This window comes from Phyllostomus discolor, chromosome 11 (assembly GCF_004126475.2).
Source record: "Phyllostomus discolor isolate MPI-MPIP mPhyDis1 chromosome 11, mPhyDis1.pri.v3, whole genome shotgun sequence".
NCBI classification, from domain to species: Eukaryota; Metazoa; Chordata; class Mammalia; order Chiroptera; family Phyllostomidae; genus Phyllostomus; species Phyllostomus discolor.
Genome location: NC_040913.2, coordinates 45,560,044 through 45,579,515, shown reverse-complemented (window position 1 = coordinate 45,579,515; position 19,472 = coordinate 45,560,044).

The window sequence follows — 19,472 nt, the reverse complement described above, 5'->3', positions numbered from 1 at the left end:
ACCCAAATGATTAAGTCTAGACCCTTTAATTTGACTTACGTGCATTCACATCTGACTCTAACCTATCATATACACCCAGATACACCACAATTTATGGGGCTTTCATGCCTCCATGCTTTTATGTCTGCTATTCTCTCTGCCTGGAATGACTTTCTCAGCTGAACATTCTAATTCACCTAAGGTATGGTTCAGAGGTCATCCTCTATACAACCTTTCTTGACTCCCTCTGACAAAATTCCTCCTTTGTGTTCTCACAGCCCTTGGTACAAACCTTATTTGGCACTTGGCTGCATTATTTTAATTATTTGTTTCTATATCTGCCCTCATTCACCGGCAGCTTAGTTATTCTGGTATTCCCCAGTGACCCCATGTGAGGGGAGGAGTTCCACAGAAGTTTGTGGAATAAATGAGTACATTTTCTGTCTTATGTTGCACATGCTCTCTCTTGTCCTCCTCTGTGAGAGATGTGCCAACAGACCAAGTGGAGGAACCTAGAGCAGGCAATAATATAAGCTTCTTAAGAGCTCTGTTGTTTGTCCAGAATAAAACTTCCTCCCAGGTTCCACCTGGCAAAGAATACTGAAGCGAGCCTTGGCAGACAGGTGAAGAGTCTAACCTTCATCCTTAGAGAGGCTATGTTTGAAAAACCTGAGTTGATTTTAACTTGAGTGTTAATCACCCATAAAATGCTGCCAGCAAACTCTTTGGGACTGGCCCAAGTCACAGAATGTTGTGTGAATCGTTTTCTAACTTGTGCTTTGTTCCAATAGCTATTCCCGGTTTACCTCAGGTGTGGAGGTCAGGTTCATGGTTCACTGAATATTTTAGGAAAATACAAGCAAACATTCTAATCCTTCATCCCCTCTTCATGGTATGTGAGGCTTAGGTTGTTTGTTCACATGGCTCGGATTTTCAGAGAATAGATTGCTGCTAATGACCATTCTGCCTCCTGGCCCTTTCCCAAAAGAACCATATTTAAGCTGTTGGTGGAGCTGAATGTCCATAAAACATTACTCTCCAGGATGAGTCCCAGGGTGGGGTTAGAGGAACTTTGGAGTCCCTGACAGAGCCAGAGCATAGCGCCACATTAGAGACAAAGAAACACTTGTCCATTTTGTGGATGATCTGGCCAGTTTGAACAAATGAATGAATAAAAGAATCCTTCCCTCCAAATCTTGAAAAAAGAATTTGAAAATACAATTCCATATTTAATATTATTTTCCCTTCTCATCAACCTTCATCCATTCTTCCCTCCAGAGGTTCACCCACTTGCCTTTTGAGCATAAACATGGTGGAGGTTCTTCATGAATCTTAACTTTACCAGATTAACCTTCATCAGACAGTAAAAGAGACAACTAGTGACCATTGTGCAGGACTGGAGGTTGGATAGTTCTCTAAAGAATTCTGGCCAAAATAGAAGGGAAAGCACTTTTGAAACAAAAGTAGTAGAAGTTCAAGGAATGATAGCAGGGTATAAAATGTCTTCATTCCCTTTATTCAAGATAATGACATCTAGGGATCTTGTACTTCTTCTTCAGGTGGGCATGTGTGCTGGAGGTGGTGTCAAAGAATTGCACTGGGTGCTAGGGAGATGTTGATGAAGTAGCCAGGTGGCGAAAGGGAGGTGGGTTTGGTAGAGTTTTGGTTGATTCTTGTTAGAGCTCTAGCAAGGATGAAGAAAATGAATTGCCATCATGGAAAGGAGCTGCTCCAACTCCATGTCAGCAAGTAAATGGCCAAGGGAGTTTCTGTGAATGGGGGCAATACAGCCTTGTATCTTCCTGGAAAAGTATTGCTGACATCTACTTGTCTGGATCTTCAAGAATTAATTCACATTAAATCAAAATGGATGTTCTTAAAAGTGCAAATATAATTTGGTTACATAAACCAACGAACAAATATTATGTGTTATAGTGAAAAATGGAGGAATGAATAGCTGTGGTTTGAAGTATGCTACCCCATAGAGGGAGTGCAGCCACCACCTGTCAACTCAGTGAGTCACTGGAGTCAAGCTGCTTTTTACTTAAGGAGCTTGGAAGCTCATGTCATCTTGGAAAGTTTGTCAGCTGGATAGCAAGGTAGAAACTGGAGAAGTTCTCTTCACTGGCTATGCCCTGGGATGGAGGTAGAAGTCCTCAGAGGACCTAGTTTTGGTCACACAACTATATTATAGGGCCATATCAAACACCCAAATAATAGATTGCGAAGAGTTACATCCTTTACCTTACTTGATACTCACATGACATTCATTAATTTGTTTGTTCACAATTTACTAAGCAACATGTACCAAGCTTTGTGCTAGGAATTTAGAATGTAAGAAGACAGATCCTGGCTCTAAGATGCTAAGAGCCCATAAGGGACAGAGGTAAGAACATTAACTATGATGACACAGTGTGAAAACTTCAGACTAGGAGTATGTACAAGATGCTATGAGGACACATCAGAGGGGTACTGTACCCAGCCTTGGAAAAAAATTTCAGGCAGGGTTGAGTTGATTTTCAAGGATACACAGGAGTGATTCAAGTTACAAGGTGGCAGGGGGTGAGGTTTGAATTTCAGGAAGTGGGAACAACATTTGTAAGATATAGAGACTTGAAAAAATATGATGACTGGGGAGCAGCAGGTATTTCAGTGTGACTGGAGCAAAATAGTGGGATTCTAGGAGCAAATGGAGGTGGAGAAATAGGAAGAGACCTTGTGTATAATACTAATATTTCTTACTTCATTTTAAATAGTTTTTAAATCAACTTTATTGGGATATATTTAAAATACAATAAACACCATTTTAGGTGTGCAGTTTGATGAGATTTTGGCAGCCATATATACCTGTGTAACCAGCATCCCAATTAAGATATAGAACATTCCATCTCTCCCAAAAGTTTCTTGAGCCCCTTTGCAGTGAACACCCTCCTCCATTCCCAGCTCCTAGTAACCACTGATCTGTTTTCAGTCACAATGGATTAATTCTGCTTATGCTAGAATTTCATATTAATAAAGTCATATAGCATGTTCTCTTTTGCATCTGGTTTCTTTTACTCAGTATAATGTTTTTGAGATCCATCTATGTTGTTAGGTTTACCAGAAGTACATTCCTTTTTACTGATGAGCAGTATTCCATTTTGTGGGCATACCACACTTTCTTTGTCCATTCATCTGTTAGTGGATATTGGTATTTCTTCCCAGTTAGGCTATTGTGAAGTTGCTACAATTATTCATATATAAATATTTTCATAGACATGAGTTTTAAATTTTCTTGGGTAAGTACCTACACAAATGTCTAATAAACACATGAAAATATGTTCAGCATTATTGATCATCAGGAAATGTGAATTAAAACCATATTGAGCTACCAGTAAACACCCATGAGTATGCCTGAAATTAAAGACTGACAATAGCAAGCTGGTGAGGATATGGAGGAACTGAACTCTCATACACTGCTGATAGGAAAGTAATATGGTACATCCACTTTGGAAGACAGTTTGGCAGTTTCCTACATACATAAACATTAGTTCAGCAATCTCACTCTTGAATTGTTAACCATTGAATAATTTAAAGCAGGACAACAATATAAACATATTGTTTTAAAAAATATTTTAGTAGCATTGAGGATAATAAATTATGTTTAGATAGTCTTCATATATATTCTTCATATATATTAATTTTTATTATTGAAAATCATCCATCATATTTAAATACTATAGGTGGGTAATTATTTTCCTATTGTGAAGCATTAGATAACATTAAATATTTCATTATTTACTGCAATTCTGAATAAACTTCTTCATGTACATAACTGTGTTGTTTCTGCTGAACTACTTCCCTAAAATGAGCTCCTAAGATTGTGATCACTGAGCCAATGTTCTTAAACATTTTTATCCTTTTTGCTGCCAAGTAACGTTTTGAATGCTGAAGGACTGCACCAATCAACAATATATAATTATATAATAATTATGTATTATTATTTTTTATTGATCCAGGAAATATATGCTTAGATGGATTATGTGAATTAAGTAACACCAGTAGTGAAAGATACAGCAGAAATTTGAACCTGTGTCCTTTATCCTTTCTTAGGGCTTTTTTTCCCTCCTGCTTCTGTTAAGCAAATTGTTTCTCCTTCTATTCAAACTTGCACTCACTCAGAACTTTACCTGGAGGACCCCTACTCTCTGCCATAGGTGGTGTCAATGCTTTGTATACAAATATAAAAATGTACAGTTCCCTTTCCAGAGAGCTTACGGTCAAGTAACTTTCCAGATTTGGGGAAAATCTCAAGTGAACAGATGGAATTACAAGAGGAAGGAGAGAAGAAGTGTTAAAGCCATATACAGGGTTACACCTTTGGTACCAGTTTTTGACCCAGCTTTCAGTATCATGCTGCAAGTCTAGAGGGAGTTATGCCCTGTTGTTGTGCTGGGATTTGGCTGGGTCAGCCATGTGGATGGAGGTCTGAAAATAAGAAATCCATCTCCATGGGGAATGACTACAGAGATCCAGTGTCAGCTTAGGAAGGAGAGAGTATACAGAAGCACTCAGTGTGGAGAAAGACAAGTGGAAGCACTGACTGGGAGAATCTGATGGAAGCATTCTGAATTGGGTGCATTTTATTGTGAATGATTCACATTTTTTTAGTTCTTTCTTTTGGGACTGGCATTGTTCTAGGTACTGGATGAAAGGAGAAGAAAAAGACTTTGGGGGCTGGAGATCAAGATGTTCCAAAAAACGTCTGGCTCATATCAGTGCAGGTGAGACAGGAGGCAAAGTGTGGAGGTGGTGGTATTCATTTTAGTGTGTTCCTACTCTCTCCCTCAGCTTCTCACTCTGATTATCCTTTCTTTCTCTTCTCCCCCACCGCACTCCCTAGGCCTCCAAATACCAAGCTAGTACTGTGCCTCATCCCAGCCCCTTCCAGAAGCACTTTGTCCAGGCCTGTACCCTGCTTTGGTATCACAGCCAGAAATGCCTGCTGATGCCAGCCAGGTCAGCCAAGTGACTAAAGAAGGATATTGTGAGAAACCATTGGTAGGAGCTGTGGAGAATGGGCAGGTTTTTGTGTCTCTCAACAGGGCAGCTGCTATTGCTGAGTGATTAATGCTAAGGATGTTAATGATATAGAGTATTATAAGATGGTTCCAGATTCCAGAAGTGGGAAAACCAGTTTTTATTTGAAATCTCACTGTGCTTAAATATTGGACATCCAGTTTATTTAACCATTATTTTTACAGTTTGTATTGGGTAAATAAATTAAGACTTTGGGCTGAATTCCACTGGGGACCTATCATCTATGCTTCTGCCATCTGCAATGCCACTTTGCTCTTTCTTTCTCTCTCAAAGCCTGGTATCTCATTACTAGGATCTTCTCCCTTAGGGCCAAGGCAGGTGACTGGCCAGCTAATCAGTTTCCAAGGGTGATGATTGCTTAGTAGTGCCATTAATCTTTGCCTTCAAAGCCATGACCCAGAGGTATGGGACCTGTGGGAAAAATTGAGGTCCCACAAGAAGTGTAAATGATCACTGGGTGGGCTGAGTCCTTTGGCTCCAGCTATCCTCAAACCATTTGGGCAGACTGTGGGCTCAGGCCATGTCTAAGGTCAGCTCCCTCTTCAACGGTTCTGGGGACACTCAATGATTATTCATGAATGAGTTCACTTGGGCCTAGGACTTGGAATGAAGAAGGGGTGCCTTTGGGGGATGGTACCTATGGAGAGACAAGGAGTCTTCTCTGTGCAGCCCAGGTTTAGCACTAAGGCTCTATCTGTGTTTTCCAATACGGTAGCCACTGGTCACATGTGGCTATTTAAATTTAAATTAATTAAAATTAAGTAAAATAAAAAGGTTTAGGTCTTTGGCTGTACTAGCTATCTGTACTCATAACCTCATCTGGCTGGTGGCCACCATATTAAATAGTGCAGATATAGAAAATTTCTATCATCACAGAAAGTTCTATTGGACAGTGTTGCTGGACCACCAACCTCACGAGTAAACAGGAATGGGAGTCAGAACTGAATTTTGGTCCTAGTTCAGCCACTCACTGGCTCTTTGACTTTGGATAAATTAATTCCTCTGGATCTTGATTCTTCATTGGTAACATTAAAATGATAACATTTTCCACCAGATTCCCTTGAGCATTAAAGGCAATTGTAAATATATTGGTACTATAGTGATTGATAATATTGATAAGGTTCAAGCCAGAATGCTGGCCTGTGTGTGGGGAAGAGCCAGGCCTCAAATTCTGATGTAGCTTTTGCTGACCTGGACAGAGTGTTCTAGGGATGGGGTACCCAGCTCTGTTTTGGGGATTGGAAGGCATTTTGGAAGAAAGAGAAGAGAAAAAAAGGAAATCAATAATTTGTTCAACTTGATAGTTGCTCTGAGGTAGTGTCCCTCCAAATGGGATACACGAGATACTAGTTTCATGAGTAGCTCTGTAATAAAAGGAACCTGAGCCCAAAGATTTTGGGGATGTGGCATATTATATTACCCATGTGGAGGTTCACAATACAGGTCTGCATATTAAAGATTACAAGAAGCCTTACAGAAAATAACCCATCTCTTTTTGTTTAACATACTTTCTCTAAAATTTACTTGAATGTGGAATCCCAACTCTCTACCCCCCCATCACATCTCTTAAGATCCAAGGAAAACACCCGGATCTTAAGCATTGAAGGAGAATGAAGATCCAGACCAAATCTACTGGCTTAAAGAAAATGAGAGCCCTCTTTCCATTGTCTATCGCTCAAATTGGTCATGCCAAATTTTGTTTAATAAACCATCCACGTATCAGGAAGCTCACAAAACATTATGTAAAGCATGGAAAGGTGCATTCACTTTGAGCAGCAAAGAACTCACTTTATTTATTACTCACTAAATAAAGTAATATTTAGCAGAAAGAAAAAGGCTACAGGATAATTCTTTCTGAGTCCTTCTCATTTGCAGTCACTTCTTCAGAGAACTCTGACACCTTACTGGAGGTGGGCCTCCTTCAGTGGTACATTCTCATAGAACCTGCTCCTTTCCTTCAGAGCATTCATCTCCTCTGCAGCTAGGCATCCACTAGCATTTGTTTACAGCTTCCACTGGAATAAAAGCAGCAAGAGAACAGGGACTTGCACATCATTGGTATTCCATAATTTTTGGTCAAAATTAAAAAAAAAATCCATTAGAGGTTACAATAAATCCACATCTCTGGTACTCATTACAATAGACTCTTCCTCACCCAGTAGGCAAAACTTTGCACTGTTTGCTAGGGCCATCATGACAAATAACCACAAATGTGGTGGCTAAATCAACAGAAGTTTATTCTGTCACAGTTCTGAAGGCTAGAAGTCTGAAATTAAAATGTTGGCAGGGTTGGTTCATCCTACAGGCTTGAGGGAGAATTCACTCCATGCCTCCCTCCTAGCTTCTGGTGACTACTGGTGTTCCTTGTGTTGGTATTAGCATCACTTCAATCTCTGTCTCCATTCTCACATGGCCTCTTCCTCTCTGTGTGTGTAATAAGAGATGCCTTTATGAAACTTTGAAATCCCTCAAACATAACAAAAGTCTAAATAAAACCTATGGCTCTAGCACCCTGTCCTGTTTCTCCTGTCAACAATTATACAACACATTCTCCTGCCTTTACCCATAAACTTCTAGTATGTCTTAAAAACTTGGGTCTTACATATCTTACCATCATTAATTCTGTCAACAGACATTTGTTGGACATTCTTAAAGGGTGGTAAGATTTTCCCAGTTGGAGAAGATGGCTATTTCAGGTGGCAAAATCATAAAGATTAAAAGTTTGGTCCAGGTGAGGAACAGGATTTTTTCCCTTTCTCTGTGTCCCATATTCACCTTCCTTATACCAAAACCCCACAGAATTCACAAACTACCCATTTATATACCTCTTCTCAGCCACAGCAGTGCCAGGTTGGTTGGCTGGAGCTATAGGTTAAGGCACTATCAATGAAAGAGGTAGCTAGATTGTGAGCAGTAAAATGGGGCAATTAACAAAAGAACAAGGATTTCCACCTTCTCTTTGGGAAATTGCCCCTTGGAGGAAACATGTGAGGACTATGGAATCTTGAAGAGCTGCTGTCATTGGGATAAATAAGGCTGAATGAGAACTTGAGCATTGGGAGTTTTGGTTCTGAACAAGACCTACCTTCTTCCAGGGGTAAGGTGAGAGCAGAAGAGCTAATCTGGCTGATTGCTACTTCCTGTGGGACCTAAGTTCCTTGTAAGGGTACCAGATGCCCCAGTGATCCATGATCTCTAGAAAATGGAACTAGAACGGTAGCCTGCCCCTACTTCAACAAACTGTAGAGTTTCATGACTTTATGAAATAACATCTAAGGTAAACATTAATGGAGCTTGGGAGGTGTTCTATCTTTGAGTGCTAAAGCAGGGAAATATTTGGAGTCATGGTAACATGTTGGGCTAGGATTCCCCAAAAAGGCTCACCTCTTTGTGTCTCCCTTGTATACCTTCATCCTCCCCACTGAAAATCCCAAATAGACACAGTTATGGAGTAACGCCACCAGGCAGACATACTTGGTAAGTATTACTCATTCTCCCAAATGCCTTGAGAAGAGGAATTGAAGGCATAATGACTTTTCTATCAATATAGCAAAAAGAAGAACAAGAGAAGAGGCAGAATTTAGTCCTTTCCTGGTCATAAGGAAGGAGAGCAGTGATATGTCTGAAATAATCCATTTTGCTTTTCCATCTACTGCCTTAAAAAGAAAGGAAATTATGAACCCACAGATAAGGAAGAGCTTGGAGAAAATAAATGAAATGCCAAGGAATTGTCTTGATGAATGTAAAAGACATACCTCACCTGAAGAAGAAATGCTTGGAAGAATTTTGTAGGGAAAGAGGAAGAAACAATGCAGTAAGGTAAATATCCATGTCTGTGGAAGCAAGAAATACTTTTTTAAATTAAATTCTAAACAGATAGTGATGGTTTTGATACTGAGACACTTCAACAGAAAACCCTGGATAAGTTTCCAAATTTTGCTTTCTAATATTCATCTCCTTTCCTTCTAGGAAGCAAAATTTATGAACTTCATAACTAAATTCAAAGGACATAGTACTTGGTTTGCTGGGAATATTCACTAGCAATATGTCAGACTCTAATAAAGATGGGTCTGATGTATTTACATAGGAGAGTAGGCATCTTATTTATTTTTATTCTTTTAAATCAGACAAATGAAATACATTTCATTAACCTCAATGCATTAAGAGGCTATCAGCTCACATATTTTATTTAGCAAAGACACAATATGCCTTTCTTTCCTAATGTCGGCTTATTTTGAGGAATACTTTTCCCCTTCACATACACATAAGAACCACATCTCCAACACACATGAATTTCCAAACTATCTTCTCAAGTAGGTAAACTGCAAAACAGATCACTCAGTCCTTCCAGACAGAAAGAGAAACTGTCACTGGAAGATACCCTTTCCCAGGCTGGGAAATGGAGTAGATGCTGGGGGAAGGGGAGGTGAGACAAGTGATGGAAGATTTGGGAGACTTCTGCCCTGTGGTTGATGAAACACTCTCACCTGAAATAATACTCCTTTGACCAGGTGTGTCCACTGAATTCAGAGATTGCACAATGTGAATGCTAATGAAAGTCAAATCAAAGAAAGTAGTCAAGGAGGAACAAGAGAAGAGGGAGGATATTTCTAGATGAGATTTAAAATGAGTTCATGAGTTGATGAGATGAAGATGTACAGGATAGCTATTCCAAATGACAGGACTGCAGGAGGCATCAATGAGCATTTGTCCTTAGGAAGAGAGAAAAATGTAAAGGGGCAGAAGCACCAAATATTATAAGTACTACAGACAGCACAAAACATTGTTTTAAAATCTGAAAATGCTGCAATAGTGCAGATTTTATTTGAAATGGTTTTTCTGAAAATGATATTCAAAAGTAAAGGAGTAATTTTATATGGCATGGTTGTATAGTGGTTGAATTGTAACCCCCCAAAAGCTATGTTTACATCCTAACTCCCAGAACCTGTGAATGTAAACTTATCTGGAAAAAAGCATCTTTGTAGATGTAATTAAGTTAAAGATCTTTAAAGATCATTGTGGATTACCTGGGTGGGCCCTAAATCTAGTGACAAGTGTCTTTATAAGAGATGGGACACAGACCCACAGAGCAAAAAAGTCCTTGTGAAGACAGAGGAAGAGGTTGGAGTGACGTGGCCGAAAGCCAAGGAAAGCCTGGAGCTGGTAGAAACTGGAAGAGGCAGGAAGCCTTCTTTCCTGGAGATTTCAGAGGGAGCATGTCCTGCTCCCTCCTTGGTTTTGGACTTCTGGTTGCCAGAACTATAAGAAAATAAAGTTATCTTGTTGTAGTTTGTGGTAATCTGTTATAATACACTTAACAAACATATATGGGTAGATATACCAGGTAGGCCTAGTTTTGAATTGCAGTCCTTCCTCTTTCTGATCCTAGCATCTCTCAATATTAGTTTCTGCCTTATAGTTATGGGGGGCAAAGGAGTCAATGTATAAAAACAATGGGACACAGTGAATATCACATAGCAGGTGCTCAGTAATGGCAGCTGATACTATTACAGTGGTGGTTATCTTCCTCACCCCAAACCACTTGCACTGGTGCTTATACATAACCCACTGGTGCTGGTTAGGGGGCCATTCTCACCCAGCCTCAAACCCATGCAGCTGTACTCTGCTCCCTTGGGCTGGGACTGGGACTCTGTTAACTACATGTCTCCTTTGCTAATTAGTGACACTCCAAGGAGGTTGGGTGACTATGAAGAGGGGAGAAGAGACTTGTCCTTTCTGTCAACAGTGACCTTTAACCCCTAAAACAGAATCAATTCCAGTTTTTTTCAGTATTCCTGGAAGCAGCCCCATCACGTGTGCTCTGATGTACCAGTACCGGTCAGGCAGCGCTCCACCTCAGACATCTGAGTCCTAGCTCCAAGGGCCCCTTCTCCAAGCTTCTAAGGTTTGATGACTCTAGCCCTCTCCCTGTGTCTACACCCTTTGCCCCAACACCCCTGCCCTAGAGGTATCTGTTAGTTATTTCCTATAGTTACTAGCTTTTGTCACCTCAGGTTCCCTGTTTGCCTTCTCAGTCTCCCAATGCCTCTTGAACCAATTCTCCATATTAAGTTCTCTCTGTAAAAACACTAGTGAAGTTTCTGTTTTTTGACTGTACCCTGGTGGAGAAGACATTCTGTGTGGGTTTCTTGTGGGGTTTTATTTTTTTTTATTTTATGTGTGTGGAAAATGGTAGGTTCAGCTGATGAGCACTGAATTGAAACCAGAAAGACTTAGATTGTATCTTGGCTCCTTTACTTTCAAGCTGAGAAATCTTGGCTAGAATACTTGGCTTCTTTGAGAGTTCAATTTTTTTATTAGTGAAATGGGATTAATACTGTTTATTTTGTAGGGTTGTGTATAGTTGAATGAGATATGGTGTAAAAAGCTCCTGGCACCTAACACACATTCAAGAGATACTGGGTATCATTTTATGTGTGTGAAAAATATATCTTTGCATCTGTATATCTCTTACATGTTTGTCTGCTTTTTACTGTTTAGCTTGTGAGCTTCTCTGGGCAAGTCTGGACTCTCTTATTTCAACTTCCTTGGTTCATTTAGGGTTTTTGTTCTACATGAGAAGACTGCAGGTCTGTTGTGTTAACTAGCTTGACCTCAACTGACTTAAGAATGAGGAAGTGATAATTGTGAGTGTAAGGAAGTTGGCTTTAAAATGTACAATAAGTTAAAATAAAAAAACAAGAGCCCCATTGGGAAGCACCACTGGGACACTTTTGATAACCTGGTGTTCACTCGGCACTTTTTTTCACATGGATGTGCTCCTGACATTTAGAAAAACATTTAGTAAGAGGCTGAGATATCCCTGGGGATAGTGGAATGTAAATTAATAACTAAATGAATACAATCTGACTGGGACTGTTTGCCTAAGACTTAGTTAAAACTCATTTAAAGATACTCCCATGTTTAAAGACTATTTCAATGTCAAAGAATGTGGTCTGCAAGTCACCAAACATTCTGTGGGCATGTGCTGTAGGTAAGGAAACATTCTATAGAGGCTGCCAGAATTAAAGGCAAACACACACTGTGGTCTTAGCTGATGTGGGAATTCAGACTGACAGGCCCAAACACAAATATAATACTTGCATATGTGATTTGTCTAGATTCTAGAATTTTCTGGAACTCCCAGGAAGATTTCTGACTGGCAGCTACATCAACTCACAGGAGGCTCCATTCATCCACTTGGTTCCCAAATACTTGCCCTTGTTCACCATTAAAGCACATAATGCCCACCCTCTCAGGACCCTGATTTCCTTATATGAAAACATTCAGTCAGGCAGGCAAGAGATGCTGAACTCTTCAGCTAGGAAAGGGGTTATATAGTGGATTGGGAGAGAGAAGAGAAGTTTATGGGCCATTTTGGAGACAAAGAAGCAATGGGATTTAGTGATGGTTGCCTAAAGGAGAGGAGATGAAAGAGAAAGCAGGATCAATTAAGATGAGGCTTGGCTAAATGAATACATGGAAGATTAATGAACTGAGATTTGGAATACAAGAGGGAGAACAGAATTCTGAGGGAGTGAGGGAAGGTTATGAGTTCAGCTTTGGTTGCTTGCATATGAAGTGTTTGGAGTGCCTGAAAAGGGTTTGCTCAGCAGGGAGTTGGACATATAATCTGAAACTCTGGGGAAAGTAGGAGTGACTTGTGAACAAAATCAACATATGGATAGGAAATGCAGCTGTGACAGTGCTGAATCACCCATGAAGAGAAAAACAAGATGTAGAAAGGAGAATAACACATTCTTTTTTCTCTTGAAGCAACATAGAGTCTACTGGGGAGGAAGGTTTGTACACAAATAACCATAATACAAGGAACCATGTAATCCCTGTAATTACAGCAACTGTATTTTCCAGGTCAAATATGGGGTCACGTGTCTCACAAGTTCTGACCACAGACATAATTTATGAAGACCTAATAGAACTGGAGTTCTACTAGAAATCCAGTTGCCTTAGTTCTAATAGAGGTACAAATAGAAGTATTTTTAAAGCATAGAATACGAGGAAATTTATGGAGAGTTAGTTAATCCCTGAAAGTGGACTTGGAAAATTTCAACTATACGTATGTTTAATGTTTTCATTCAATATAGTGTCATCCTAAAGTGACAAAGAATAAGGTTACTCTGGTGAAAAAAAAAAAAAACTGAGTGTTCAGCAGCAATCTCAGACTGGCTGAAGTCTTTAGAGGGCACATGCTTTGGGCTCCAGATTTTCTTTGGACTTCTTCATCTTAGTAACTTGTACAGAAGACATCTTTTCCTACCCTGTGTCAACAAATGGTGACACATAAATGGATACAGTTAATGAATCCCATGATTTATAAGCATAGTGGGGTCTCAGTTAAGTTTAACTGGGAATTCTGAGTATGCTTATCTTCAGGATAAATGGGATATTGACCAGCTAGCACACTGACCTCCTACCGTGCCTATTTCATGAATTGTTTTGTGTGAGGTTTTTCTTGTTTGTTTTTAATCCTGAAGGGTAATAGAGAAGTTTTGTTCATGGACATCTTTTAGAAAAATGAGAGAAATAGGGCAGTAGGGAATGGCAACAATGTCTGTCTCTTCTGCTTGGTGTTATGAACCTCAACTTCTTTTTTTGAAAAATTTGAAATCCTCAGAAAATTTCGAGAATGGTTACCATACACCCTTCACCTAGACTCACCAATATTAATATTTTGTAACATTTGCCTCCCATCTCTAAAAATATATGTATACATGTGAGTATAGCATGTACCTGTTTTGCTTCTGTTGAATCACTTGAGAGCTAGTTGTAGGCCTAAGTTTTTATCCCAGATAGTTTATCATTTACACTAGGAGAAGAGACATTATTCTATGTGACTATAGTACAGCTTTCACACTCAAATATAATGTTTATACAATAATATTATCTAATATGCAGCTCAGATTCAAATTTCCTTGATATTCTCATGAAAGTCTATTATGGCCTTTAAAAAAAATTCCAGAACCTAATATAAGACCATTTATTGTTTTGATTTTATTTTATTTTAAATTTTTAAAGTATATTTTATTGGTTGTGCTATTACAGTTGTCCCAGTTTTCCTCCCCTATATTCCCCTCCACACTGTACCACCCCTTCCACCAGCATGCCCCACACCCGTAGTTTATTTAGTTCATGTCCATGGGTCATACATATAAGTTCTTTGGCTTCTCCATCCCCTATACTGTTCTTAACCTCCCCCTATTTTGTACGTACCATTTATGTTTCTTATTCTCTGTACCTTTCCCTCAATTCCCTCCCTTCTCCCTTCCCACTGAAAACCCTCCATCATGTGATCTCCATTTCTGGATTCTGTTCCTGTTTTAGTTGTTTGCTTAGTTTTTTTTTTTTTTTTTTAGGTTCAGTTGTTGATAGTTGTGAGTTTACTGTCATTTTACTGTTCATATTTTTGATCATCTTTTTTTCTTAGATAAGTACCTTTAACATTTCATATAATAAAGGCTTGGTGATGATGAACTCCTTGAACTTTGCTTTATCTGGGAAGCACTTTATCTGCCCTTCCAGTCTAAATGATAGCTTTGCTGGAGAGAGTAATCTTAGATAGAGGTCCTTGCTTTTCATGACTTCAAATACTTCTTTAGAGCCCCTTCTTGCCTATAAGGTTTCTTTTGAGAAATCAGCTGATAGTCTTATGGGAACTCCTTTGTAGGTAACTGTCTCCTTTCCTCTTGCTGCTTTTAAGATTCTCTCCTTATCTTTAATGTTGGGTGATGTAATTATGATGTGCCTTGGTGTGTGCCTCCTTGAGTCCAACTTTTTTGGGACTCTCTGAGCTTCCTGGGCTTCCTAAAAAGGAAGTCTATTTCCTTTGCCAAATTGGGGAAGTTCTCCTTCATTATTCTTTCAAATAAGTTTTCAGTTTCTTGTTCTTTCTCTTCTCCTCTGGAACCCCTATGATTTTGATTCTGGAATGTTTAAAGTTGTCCCAGAGGTTCCTAAACCTCTGCTCATTTTTTTTGAATTCTTGTTTTTTCATTCTGTTTTGGTTGAATGTTTATTTCTTCCTTCTTCTCCAAATTGTTGATTTGAGTCCTGGTTTCCTTCCCATCATTGTTGGTTCCCTGTACATTTTCCTTTATTTCACTTTACATAGCCTTCACTTTTTCCTCTATTCTGCAACCATACTCAGCCACATCTGTGAGCATGCTGATTACCAGTGTTTTGAATTGTGCATCTGACAGGTTGGCTATCTTTTCATTGCTTAGTTCTATTTTGGCTGTCTTTTCATTGCTTAGTTCTATTTTGGAGCTTTGATCTGTTCTTTCATTTGGGCCATATTTCTTTGTCTCGGCGCAGGTGTTATGTTATAAGGGGCAGAACTTTAGGTATTCACCAGGGAGGGGAACCCTCTTTGCTGTGTTGTGGCATTGTATGTAAGGGAGGGGTCTGAGAGGAAACAATGCCACTTGCTTGGCTCTTGACTGTCTTTCAGTCACTTTGTCTGCTATCCACAAGCAAATTGGGCCCCTCTGGTGCTTATTCCTGGGTGAGTGGGTTTTTGTACATTCTAGGACCCTGAGGGTCTCTCCAAGGAGCCCTCCTGTGAGGCTGGGAGTTTCTCCAGCTGCTGCAACCCCCACAGCTTTTTACAGCCAGAGGTTTTGAGGCTCTCTTTTCCCATGCTGAAACCCTGTGTTGTGTGATCTGTCTTGCTCCCCAATTGTTCCTCCTAGTTTATCTGCATGCAAATGTGGGACCACCAGTTGCTGCCTCACCCACCTGGTCCTCCAGCTGGTACCTTGCTGTGTGTCCTCTATAACCTGGCTGCCCATCTCCACCCCTCCTACCAGTCTGGATAAATGTTTCTTCTTTAACTACTTGGTTGTTGGACTTCTATAGAGTTCGATTTTCTGACAGTTCTGGTTGTTTTCTGTTTTTAAATTTGTTGTCCTTTATTTGGTTGTGTGAGGAGGTGAAGTATATCTACTTCCATTTACTGGCTTTAGAGTTATCATGTCCCATGACAGGTCTAGTCTGGAGAACTGCCCCATGATTTTTTTGTGGTTTTCCATGACATAGCAATGTTTGAAGGCCCTAATCCAGTTGGTTTACAAACCTTCATTTTGGATTTTTTAAATTATTCCTCATGCCTAGATTTGAGTTAAACATTTGGGTAAGACTAATTTCTGAGCTCCTGAGTGAAGGTTAGGGGCAGAACGGGAAGATCTGTATGATTAGCACCCCAACTGGGGCAGAGACTCTTCCTGACCAGGCACATCTCAGTGCACTGAGTATAAGCAGGGTCAGTGGGTGTGGTGACCAGCTCCAGAGCTATGCAGCTTGCATGTTACCGGGGTCAGTGGCACAGAGCAGACATGAAGACAGAGACATACAAGAGTGTGGCAAGGGGCTTAGAAGGGCAGTAGCACCTTTGAAGTAGACACATTTATAAACTGTGTGAGGCACCCTTGGGGTTCCAGAAATACTTGGGATTGCTGTCTTTTAGGGTGGAGGTCTCTGTGTTGTTTATATTCTTGCTAGTTAAACAGTGGGACAGAATTCTAATAGTCAGGTGAATGTTGGAGTTTACAATCTGGAGATGAGAAAGGACTGCTTAGCAAATGGGAATTAATGAGTAATTGGAAAAAATTACTAAGATTTCAATTTTTCTGAGAAAGCAGAGGCCATTGTGGTGGGAAGTGGAGAAGGGATGGTAGTGTATTATAATCCGATATCCCATGTAAACATACTTTTAGTAGAATTTTTATCATTAAAGTTTTCAGATAAAAAAGGGAATATACACACTTGTATTTCCTCCTCAAGGAGAGGTTTCCTGTTCTTGATGTTTTCACTGATCATTTTGAAAAACATGTGGGAAACAGAAAGCACCTTCTTATGTGTCCATCATTGAGACATCAGGTCATGTTTCCCACTTTCTCCTGACTCTGCCCAGTGCAGTGAGCATTCATTGCTTCCCAGATATGGAAGGAAATAAAAGTAGAAACCAAGCTGGCTTAGCAACAAAGAGGAGGAAATTCTTACTGGTTTTTTGAAGCTGGTCCTCCCTAGGAGCACTGGGGTGAGGCAGATTTAGGCTTGGTTTCTGTACTGTGAGCTTTTTGATCTTAAAGCAGAACTTTGGTCCTAGATAATAGTCAGGCCAGGGAGAATTCAGCCGGTGGTTTGTGTAATTATTTACTCATTCCTAAGACCAAATCCTACCTCATAGCCATTAAAATTATGAACAAAATGTTTCAAAGCAGGAAGTATTTTTGTTAAATCTATACATTTTTTTAAATAAAGCAATGATACATTCCACTTGTAAAACATTTTTACCAATTACAAAACATTCTCACACATCACCTTTGGTCTTCACATTGCTACTAGACAGGGGTCTGGCCCTCAGTGGGTCTGCCTAGGGCTGGCTATAGTGTGTGGATTCTTGACGTGGTGTAGAAAAGATTTCACAAGTCCAGATGACTATAAGGATACATTTGTTAAAGCTGGAGACAGTGAAACAGGAAGGGCTTAGCATAGGAGAAGCAATAGGAGAACCTAGACTGGTTTGCCTTAGCTCACTGGGAAGTCAAAAAAAGGGATTTTGGGGACAGGTTCAGGGAATTAGCCTGGGACATACTGCCAGCTGCCCATTGCCTTAGAGTTTAGGAGATGCCTGCCTGTGAGGAAAGAAGTGGGGGAAGAAGAAGGGAAAGGAAATGTCTGGGCTGCTCCCCAGAAGGAGAGCAGTGACACTGGTTCCTTTGTCTTGAGGCTTTTATCTCTCTTGTGCAGGCAGGAATCTTAGGGGAGGTCAAGGGGGAGGATTTTAGCACAGTATTCATCAGTTTTCCAGGTGTGCCCTTTCAGGGTCATGGTCTACACTGATTGGTCAGTGACAAGGCAGGGGGTCTTCAGTCACTGCAGTTGGTTCTGGCATCACTCACCTGTTTTGCTGCTTTTCTGGGCTGAAATACAACTGAGGACAAGATTTTCTCTCCAGGGAGGAAAGGTCGGAGGAGGAAAGGTTACCCTGGAGATGAGGCCCTTGTTTTCCTTGTTCTGCCTCCTGCCAGCCAGGCACTTGGGGCCTTCTGCCTTGGTGACCATCTGTAGCAGGCTATAAATTGCTCAACCATTGTGTTCAGCTTTCTGCCTCAGTTTCCCTACTCCATTTGCCAAATATTTTCCTAGCTTTTTACTATCTTGTCTCAACATTAGCTTCCTAATGTTGGTAAAAGAAGGAAGCACATTGGAATCCAGGACTGGGGTTGGCCAAAAAGTCCATATGTTTTGTTTATAAAATATAAGACACATTTTTAATTTTCACCAATTACTTTATTGATTTGGATATTTTGAGTATGTAAGCTATCTGCTGTGTGGTATAACATTGATTGTTCTCTATTAATGTCTCAGCTTGACCGCTATCATCTTCAACTGGCCTGCCCTGACCATGGAGAAATTTCCAGCACAAAACTTCACAAACCACTTCTGATGTGTTGGATCACTCACAGCACCTGCTCCATACACTGCACAAATTGGTGTTTGTGTTTTCAGTTGCATTTTTATCTTCCTTGAAATAATAAAGCATAATATGCTGAACATGTTGCTTCTTTTTTCCATCTTTAATGTGAAAATGGCTACACAAACCTTCACCAATTTTGATGTTTTTTTAAATGCATGCTGATATGGCAGTTGTCATAATACAATCTAACAAAAATTTTTGAATGAAGGTGAAGACAGCTAAGTGCTACTTGACTGATCTTATGGAAAAAAAAACTTTTAGGCCAACCCAATATTAAGGCTCCCAGTCAAATGCTGAATCATCTGTCCCTTGCTTCCTCTTCTCAGCAAGTGGATACCATCTAAGATGTTAAGAAAGATGATGCATCCACCTTTCACTCTTCAGCTTCCTGTAAGTTTTTTCTTCTACCAGGTACCACCAGGTCTGTATGGAGAGAGGACAATCAGGCTCTTGGAGAAGCCTGGGCCTCCTTGGGCAGCTGCTGACCCAGGGTGAGGAAGACACCTCTGAGATTACCCCCTTTTGTGAAAACATAAGTTCTCATGCGGTTTGGGAGATATACCCTGCCTTTCATGAGAATGCTCAGAAGGAAAAAATGAGAGTTATTTTCTTTGAAAAAAAGAAAATAGATCCGTGTTAAAATGAGCTTCTGTATTGGCACTTGAATCTGGGAGAATGAATTTTGGAAGGTTAGCAAGCTACCTGCCAAATTTTTGTGATGTATGTTCATGTGTGTGCTCAGGAACCTATTAGGTGGCAGCATTCTAAATAATCCTTTATAAGCCACAGCACATTTTATTTGTCACTCATAGAAAAGATGTCATGATGGAAGGGAAGCCTCCATCTACAAGCTCAGCTAACTTTGGGTTTCCTTTATCACTTATGAGAAAGGTAGCTTCCACCAAACATTTATGAA